Source organism: Symphalangus syndactylus, chromosome 2, assembly GCF_028878055.3.
Source record: "Symphalangus syndactylus isolate Jambi chromosome 2, NHGRI_mSymSyn1-v2.1_pri, whole genome shotgun sequence".
Lineage (NCBI taxonomy): Eukaryota > Metazoa > Chordata > Mammalia > Primates > Hylobatidae > Symphalangus > Symphalangus syndactylus.
Window position 1 is genome coordinate 49,676,889 of NC_072424.2, and position 7,868 is coordinate 49,684,756.

General features: G+C 44.6%; 1 pseudogene; it reads right to left on the reverse strand.

Moving 5' to 3' along the window:
- Positions 1–7,867, reverse strand: part of LOC129469522 (eukaryotic translation initiation factor 3 subunit E-like) — a 29,306-nt pseudogene extending 21,439 nt beyond the window's left edge.
- Position 7,868: the final 1 nt, after the last annotated feature.

The following is a 7,868-nucleotide window of genomic DNA, read 5'->3' on the forward strand; positions in this document are numbered from 1 at the left end:
TTTCTGGTGGACCTTTAGAGACAAATTGTGCTTTTCTATGAGTAGTGTTGTCTGGTGTTGACAGTCAACACTACTTATAGAAAAGTACAATTTGTAACCTTTTTTTTTTTTTTAATGGGATTACACTATAAAGAGTTGATTTTTCAGTCCACATCTATATGTACCAAGGACATCCCCATCTGTCAGTACATACTGATCAACCTCAGTCTTCTTTTTTTTTTTTTGAGATGGAGTCTCGCTCTGTTGCCCAGGCTGGAGTGCAGTGGCACGATCTCAACTCACTGCAACATCTGCCTCCCAGGTTCAAGCGATCTTCCTGCCTCAGCGCCCCCTAGTAGCTGGGATTACAGGCATGTGCCACTATGCCTGGCTAATTCTTGTATTTTTAGTAGAGAAGGGGTTTCACCATGTTGGCGAGGCTGGTCTTGAACTCCTGACCTCAAGTGATCCACCTGCCTTGGCCTCCCACAGTGCTGAGATTACAGGTGTGAGCCACTGCGCCCAGCCCAACCTCAGTCTTCTTAATGGCTATTCACTATTTCTTTCTTTTTTTTTTTTTTTTTTTTGAGACGGAGTCTTGCTCTGTGGCCCAGGCTGGAGTGCAGTGGTGCAATCTCGGCTCACTGCAAGCTCCGCCTCCCAGATTCAAGCAATTCTCCTGCCTCAGCCTCTCCGAGTAGCTGGGACTACAGGCGCCCGCCACCACGCCCGGCTAATTTTTTTGTATTTTTAGTAGAGACGGGGTTTCACCGTGGTCTCGATCTCCTGACCTCATGATCCGCCCGCCTCAGCCTCCCAAAGTGCTGGGATTACAAGCGTGAGCCACCGCGCCCGGCCTATTCATTATTTAAAGGTAAGAATGCATCATACATGTTTCTTATGCTTTTTTGACTTAGACTCATAATAAAAAATACATTTTACACCAGGCAGGGTGGATTATGCCTGTAATCTCAGCACGTTGGGAGGCCAAGGCAGGTGGATCACGAGGTCAGGAGTTCAAGACCAGCCTGGCCAAGATGGTGAAACCCTGTCTCTACTAAAAATACAAAATTAGCCGGGTGTGGTGGTGGGCGCCTGTAATCCCAGCTACTCAGGAGGCTGAGGCAGAAAATCGCTTAGACTCAGGGGGCGGAGGTGGTTGCAGTGAGCCAAGATCATGCCACTGCACTCCAGCCTGGGCGTCAGAGTGAGATTCTGCCCCCCGCCAAAAAAAAACAAAAACAAAAGCAGATTTTACATCATGTCTATATATTTCAAAAAGAAATTAATAGACTTTGCTCCATTCTCTTTTATATTATAAAGGGTATTGATTGTGACCGACTAAGCTAATTTCACCATTCTCTAATGGGTGACAACTTGCAGTCTGAAAAACACTGCCATCATTTACTAATTAACGATTAAAATATTGACAGAATGTACAAAGAAAAAGAGCAACAGGCTGGGTGTGGTGGCTCACGCTTGTAATCCCAGCACTTTGAGAGGCCAATGTGGGCGGATCATGAGGTCAGGAGATTGAGACCAGCCTGGCCAAGATGGTGAAACCCCATCTCTACTAAAAATACAAAAAATTAGCCAGGCGTGGTGGCACGCGCCTGTAGTCCCAGCTACTCGGGAGGCTGAGGCAGGAGAATCACTTGAACCTGGGAGGTGGTGGTTGCAGTGAGCTAAGATTGCGCCACTGCACTCCAGCCTGGGCGACAAGAACAAAACTCGATTTCAGAAAAAAAAAAAAGAAAAAAAAAGAAAAAATAGAAACAAAAACTTTTCCACTATAGGATCATTTCCTTCAGGACACTAAGTGAAGAGGGTGTTGATATATATTGTCAACTGGGTGTAGTGGGTTAAATTGAATACCTCAAAAAGATATGTCCAAGTTCTAATTCCTAATACTTGTGAATGTGGACTTACCTGGAAATAAGGTCTTTGCAGATGTAATTATTATTTTTCTGTTTTTCTTTTTCTTATTTTTTTGGAATGGAGTCTCGCTCTGTTGCTCAGGTTGGAGTACAGTGGCAAAATCACAGCTCACTGCAACCTCTGCCTCCCGGGTTAAACCATGTAAAAATTTTAAAATGATTCCTAAACTACAAGCTCTACAAAAAACAGGCATGAAAAAGGCTTAGTCCTATCCATGTACTAAATAGTACAATACTTCAATAAATAAAAGGCTGCAGTTTTATTAATGCATGAAAAGACCAATCAATGAAATAGAACAGAAAACCAAAAATACACCCACATATATGCATAGAAATTTAATATTTAATAAAGGGGACAATTCAGATTACTGTGGAAAAGGCGGATTACTCGATCAAGGATTGAATTATCATTGAATAAACAGGTTAACCTAATAAAAATCAATTTGAGGCCAGGTGCAATAGGTCACACCTGTAATCCCAGCACTTTGGGAGGTCAAGGAGGGAGGATCGCTTGAGCCAAGGAGCTTGAGATCAGCCTGGGCAAGACGGTGAGACCTTGTCTCCACAAAAATAAAAACAATTAAAAAATTAGCCAGGCATAGTGGTCCATGCCTGTAGTCCCAGCTGCTCAGAAGGCTGAGCTGGGAAGATAACTGGAGCCCAGGAATCTGAGGCTGCAGTGAGCTATGATCACACCACTGCACTCCAGCCTGGGTGGCAGAGTGAGGCTCTGTCTCCAAAAACAACAACAACAACAACAACAAACAGTAAAATTAGACTTAAATATATATGTAAAATAATAAAAATAATAAAAATTCATTTGAACTATACCTAACAACCTAAATCAAATCACACTTCAGGAACATCAAACATTTAAATGTAAAAAAGAAAACTCAAACCATACCAGAGGAAACCATTAGCAAATATTTTATAGTCATGGAATAAGGAGGGCATTCCTAAGAATGAAACAAAATCCACAAACAACATAAAAAGATTCAGGCTGGGCACAGTGACTCATGCCTGTAATCCCAGCACTTTGGGAGGCCGAGGCGGGGCAGATCATGTGAGGCTGGGAGTTTGAGACCAGCGTGACCAACACGGAGAAACCCCGTCTCTACTAAAAATACAAAATTAGCTGGGCATGGTGGCGTGTGCCTGTAATCCCAGCTGCTCGGGAGGTTGAGGCAGAAGAATTGCTTGAACCCAGGAGGCAGAGGTTGCGGTGAGCCGAGATCGTGCCATTGCACTCCAGCCTGGGCAACAAGAACGAAACTCCGTCTCAAAGAAAAAAAAAAAAAGGCTGAATAATATTCCGTTGTATGTCTAAATCACATTTTGTTTATCCATTCATCTGCTCATGGATTCTTGGGTTGGTTCCACATTTTGGCCACTGTGAATAATGCTATTATAAATACTGGCATCCAAGTATCTGTACTTATTTCAGTCTCTGCTTTCAATTCTTTTGAATATATACCTAAAAATGGAATTGCTGGGTCATAAGGTAATTCTCTAACTTTCTGAGGACACATCAAACTGTTTTCCACAGTGGCTGCACCATTTTATATTCCTACCAGTAATAACAAGGGTTCAAATTTCTCAATATCTTTGCCAACAATTTTGTCTTTTCCATTATTTATTTATTTATTTATTTATTTATTTATTTATTTATTTTTGAGATGGAGTCTTCCTCTGTCACCCAGTCTGGAGTGCAGTGCTGTGATCTCAGCTCACTGCAACCTCTGTCTCCCAGGGTTCAAGCAATTCTTGTGCCTCAGCCTCCCGAGTAGCTGGGACTACAGGTGCCTGCCACCACGACCAGTTAATTTTTGCATTTTTTAGTAGAGACGGGGTTTTGCCATGTTGCCCAGGCTGGTCTTGAACTCCTGACCTTAGGTGATCCACCTGCCTTGGCCTCCTAGAGTGCTGGGATTACAGGCGTGAGCCACCGTGCTTGGCCCCATTTTTTTGGTAACAGCCATTCTAATGGGTATGAACTGGTATCTCATTGTGATTTTGATCTGCATTTCCCTAATGACCAGTGATGTTGAACCTCTTTTCATGTTCTTATTGGCCATTTGTATATCATCTTTGGAGAATGTCTACTTAAGCCCTTTGCTTATAATTTATTGTTTGAGATAGGGCCTTGCTATGTTGCCCAGGCTGGTCTCGAACTTCTGGGCTCTGCAATCCTCCTGCCTCAGCCTCCTGAATAGTAGGGAGTATAAGTGTGTGCCAATGCACTTGGCTACTTTGTTTATGTTTCAATTGGGTTGTTTGTTATCCTGTATATTAATCTCTTATCAGATATATGATTTGCAAATATTTTTTCTCATTCTGTGGGTTGTCTTTTCATTCTTCTTCACGTTATTTGATGCACAAAAGTTTATAATTTTGATGAAATCCAATTCATCTTTTTTGTTGTTGTTGCCTATGCTTTTGGAGTCATATCTGAGAAATCACTGCCAAATCTAACATCATGAAGCTTTTGCCCTGTGTTTTCTTCTAACAGTTTTACATTTAGGTCTTTGATCCACTTTAAGTTCTGTATCTGGTATAAGGTAAGGAGTCCAACAACATTCTTTTGTATGTGGATATCCAGCTTTCCAAGTACCATTTTTTGAAAAGACTGTCCCTCCTCCATTGAATGGTCTTGGCACCCTTGTTGAAACACAGGAGGACTTTAAAGTCAACTCAGATTTCTCAGCTTATTGTCTGGGCTCTTGATAACTGCTCCCTCAGTAAATGACAACATATATCCATGCAGTAGTGCCCATTATATGATAAGGAAAGGACTATTGAGCTAATGAAAGTAAAAAGCTTAGAAGAACACCTGTGGTATGTAGTAAAAGCTCAACAAATGTTGGTTATTTCATTATTAAGAGTGACACTAGAGTCCAGCATCTCACTTGTTTTTGTTAAAGGTTTTAACATTTTGCAGAATTTGTTATATAAGTCAGGCCAAAAGCTACTATACTCTGATCACAACTAATCTTTGGAATTTCCCCCAAGACAGATCCTCATCCACTCCTTTGCTTCTAAGTTTATTTTGCTTCTTATAACAAGTGTTGCAATCAACACCCAAAGATAAACCTTGATCTTAACATATGGCATGCTTTTTGTCAATGCTTTTTGTATGGATACTAAGACCCTTAGGTTGGGTGAGTGTTAGAGTGCCACTGCACTGCACTTTAGCCTGGGTAACAAAGCCAGACCTTGTCTCCCCCCAAAAAAAGAAAAAGAAAAGGGGTCTCACCATGTTGCCCAGGCTGGTCTCAAACACCTGGTCTCAAGCAATCCTCCCACCTTTGCCTCCCAAAATGTTAGGATTACAGGTATGAGCCACTGCACCCAACCAAAACTTCCACTTCCACTTCACCAACAAAGTTTCTTTCATTTCAGACTGATTTTCCAAGTGTACTCTAAGAGGGTAACCCTGCCTTTTAGTTGTGTTGATGCCACAACTGTCAGTCTACTTATTAAGTCCAGGATTTAAATGCTAAAGACATGAGAACCTGAAAAAGGCTTACTCAAACTCCTCTCAGCAAGCGTCCTTAGTCTCCATTCCCACCTTCCTCCAATCCAGCTCACAGTGCCCAGTCACCAGTTACCTCTTTTTTTTTTTTTTTTTGAGTTAGAGTCTCGCTCAGTTGCCCAGGCCAGCGTGCAATGGCACGATCTTGGCTCACTGTAACCTCCACCTCCCAGGTTCTAGCAATTCTCCTGCCTCAGCCTCCCGAGTGGCTGGGATTACAGGCACCCATCATCATGCCAAGCTAATTTTTGTATTTTTGTAGAGATGGGGTTTTACCATGTTGGCCAGGCTGGTCTTGAACTCCTGACCTCAGGCAGTGACCTCTTTTCTGTCCACCCAATTCCTTCTTCAGTACAGACAGAGTTCCTACTTCATTCTTCTCTCAACATCATAATTGTTTTGGGGTTTCTGGGGAGAATTTATCTTACTTATTTCCTTATCTCAAAGGCCTATGCAGAACAGCTAGATACTGATGAGAAATATACTACTAGACAAACTCTAACATTCACTCAACCTAAAGGTCTTAGAAATTTGTTCTGTGACATTTTACTAAAACTACACCCTGCATCCAACCAAGAGTAAGGGCTGAATGACTCTTTTTATGCTAGAGTGCACTAGTCTCTGGGATATACAGGCACTCTTCAATCAGTTCTCAGATGATTCTGCCTCTAAGAGCAGCAGAAGCTACAGGTAATCATGTCTGGGCTTACTTGAAGTTGTGTGCTCATTCCAAAATCTGCCTTGCTCACTCAAGAGTCCAGGTATCACTGGCCTTCAATGTCATTAGGCAGCATCCAGTCTTTGAAGCAAATTATTCCAGGTTTTTGACTCTGCTTTCCTGTCAATGTCAGCTAGAGGAACTCTTCTCCCTGCCTTGGACCTGGCTGGTCCTGGTTCCACTCTGGCTCATTTGCTTCCACACCTGGCCTATGATACCACGTGATTAATTCCTTCCTGTGTGCCTCAGGCCCAGGCTTGCCAAAGGAATGCACTCAGAGCAGCTGTACCTATTCCTGTCCATCAGTTGCTGGTTGCGCACTGGCACTGCACATAACCGCTCCACAGGAATCTTAAACCTTCAGGACTCTACCTGCTCACAGGTCCTGGGTTCCTACAGGCCTTCTTCATCAAGGGTGGGGCCACAGCTTTGCCCCAAGAGGGCAACCTGCCTTCTTGTTCCTGTACTGGCTTGAGACTCCTAGGCTGTGTCTGAACTAGCTGATAGGCCAGAAGCTTTAGGATGAAAAGAATACTGGAGGAGTCCTCAAAGTTACAACTTTTATTGGTGTCTATGTCCCCTCACTCATTACCTATCTTGATCCTTCCCTACTTACCTTAGTGATTTCGTGATTTCAGTGAAAAAGACGCAACCTAGATAAGATTGCAAAGTCCCATACCTTCTAGGGGGAGAGTCGACCTCAGACAGGGTCTTGCTTTGTTGCCCAGGCTGGAATGCAGTGGTGCGATGTCAGCTCACAGCAGCCTCTCAAACTCTCAGGTTCAAGCAATCCTCCCACCTCAGCTTCCCATATAGCTGGGGCTACAGGCGTGCACCACCATGCCCAGCTAATTTTTAAATTTTTTGTAGAGACAAGGTCTCCCTCTGTTTCCCAAGCTGGTTTCGAACTCCTGGGCTCAAGCGATCCTTGCGCTTTGGCCTCCCAAAGTGTTGGGATTACAGGTGTGAGCCACCGTGCCCGGCCCGACCTTTTGTAAATACTCCCAACTAATTGTCCAAACGGACTTGAACAAAAGAATCTTCTTCCCAATACTGCCAGGGAGGGCAAAATTCTTCAAATTCATGTTTGAGGCCATAAACCAACAGGAGTAAAATGGAATCCGCAGGAAGCAATGACAAGAAACCCAAGAACACTCATTTCCCTCCAGCCCAAGTGGCAGATGGGATCTCAAATACACCACGGTGTGATGCGTGACAGGCTGTTCACTGGGGATGTGGAGCATTTTAAGTGCCCTGCAGAGGGTGGGCCTGGGTCACCACTCCCCGCGACACCCCTCCCCAGGCAGCATTCCTGGGGAGTCTGAACCTCCCTTGGTGGACCGACTCCCGAGGGTCTCTAGGGTTTTTCACCTCATCTCGAGGTGAACTGAAGGCATGGGAATAGGCAGCCCCACAGCCTGGGGCCCCAAAACCCCCTCTGGTCTGAAAGCAAGAGATGCCGCCTGGAGGCCACTCACCAAGCAGCTCCGCTGGCTCGGCAATGGGGGTCGTCCGGGTCTGGGTCATTGCCACTGGCTCGCCCTCCGCCCACCCTTGCTTCCTGGACTCAAGAGCTGCTGGGTTCTCGGCGCGCCGGCAGTGGGCTCCGCAGTCTGTCTCCTACACAGAGCAGGCGGGAGGAGGGCTCTGGGTTGCTTCCCCCGCCGCAGCCGCGCGCTTCCGGCGGGGTCGCCGCCACTTC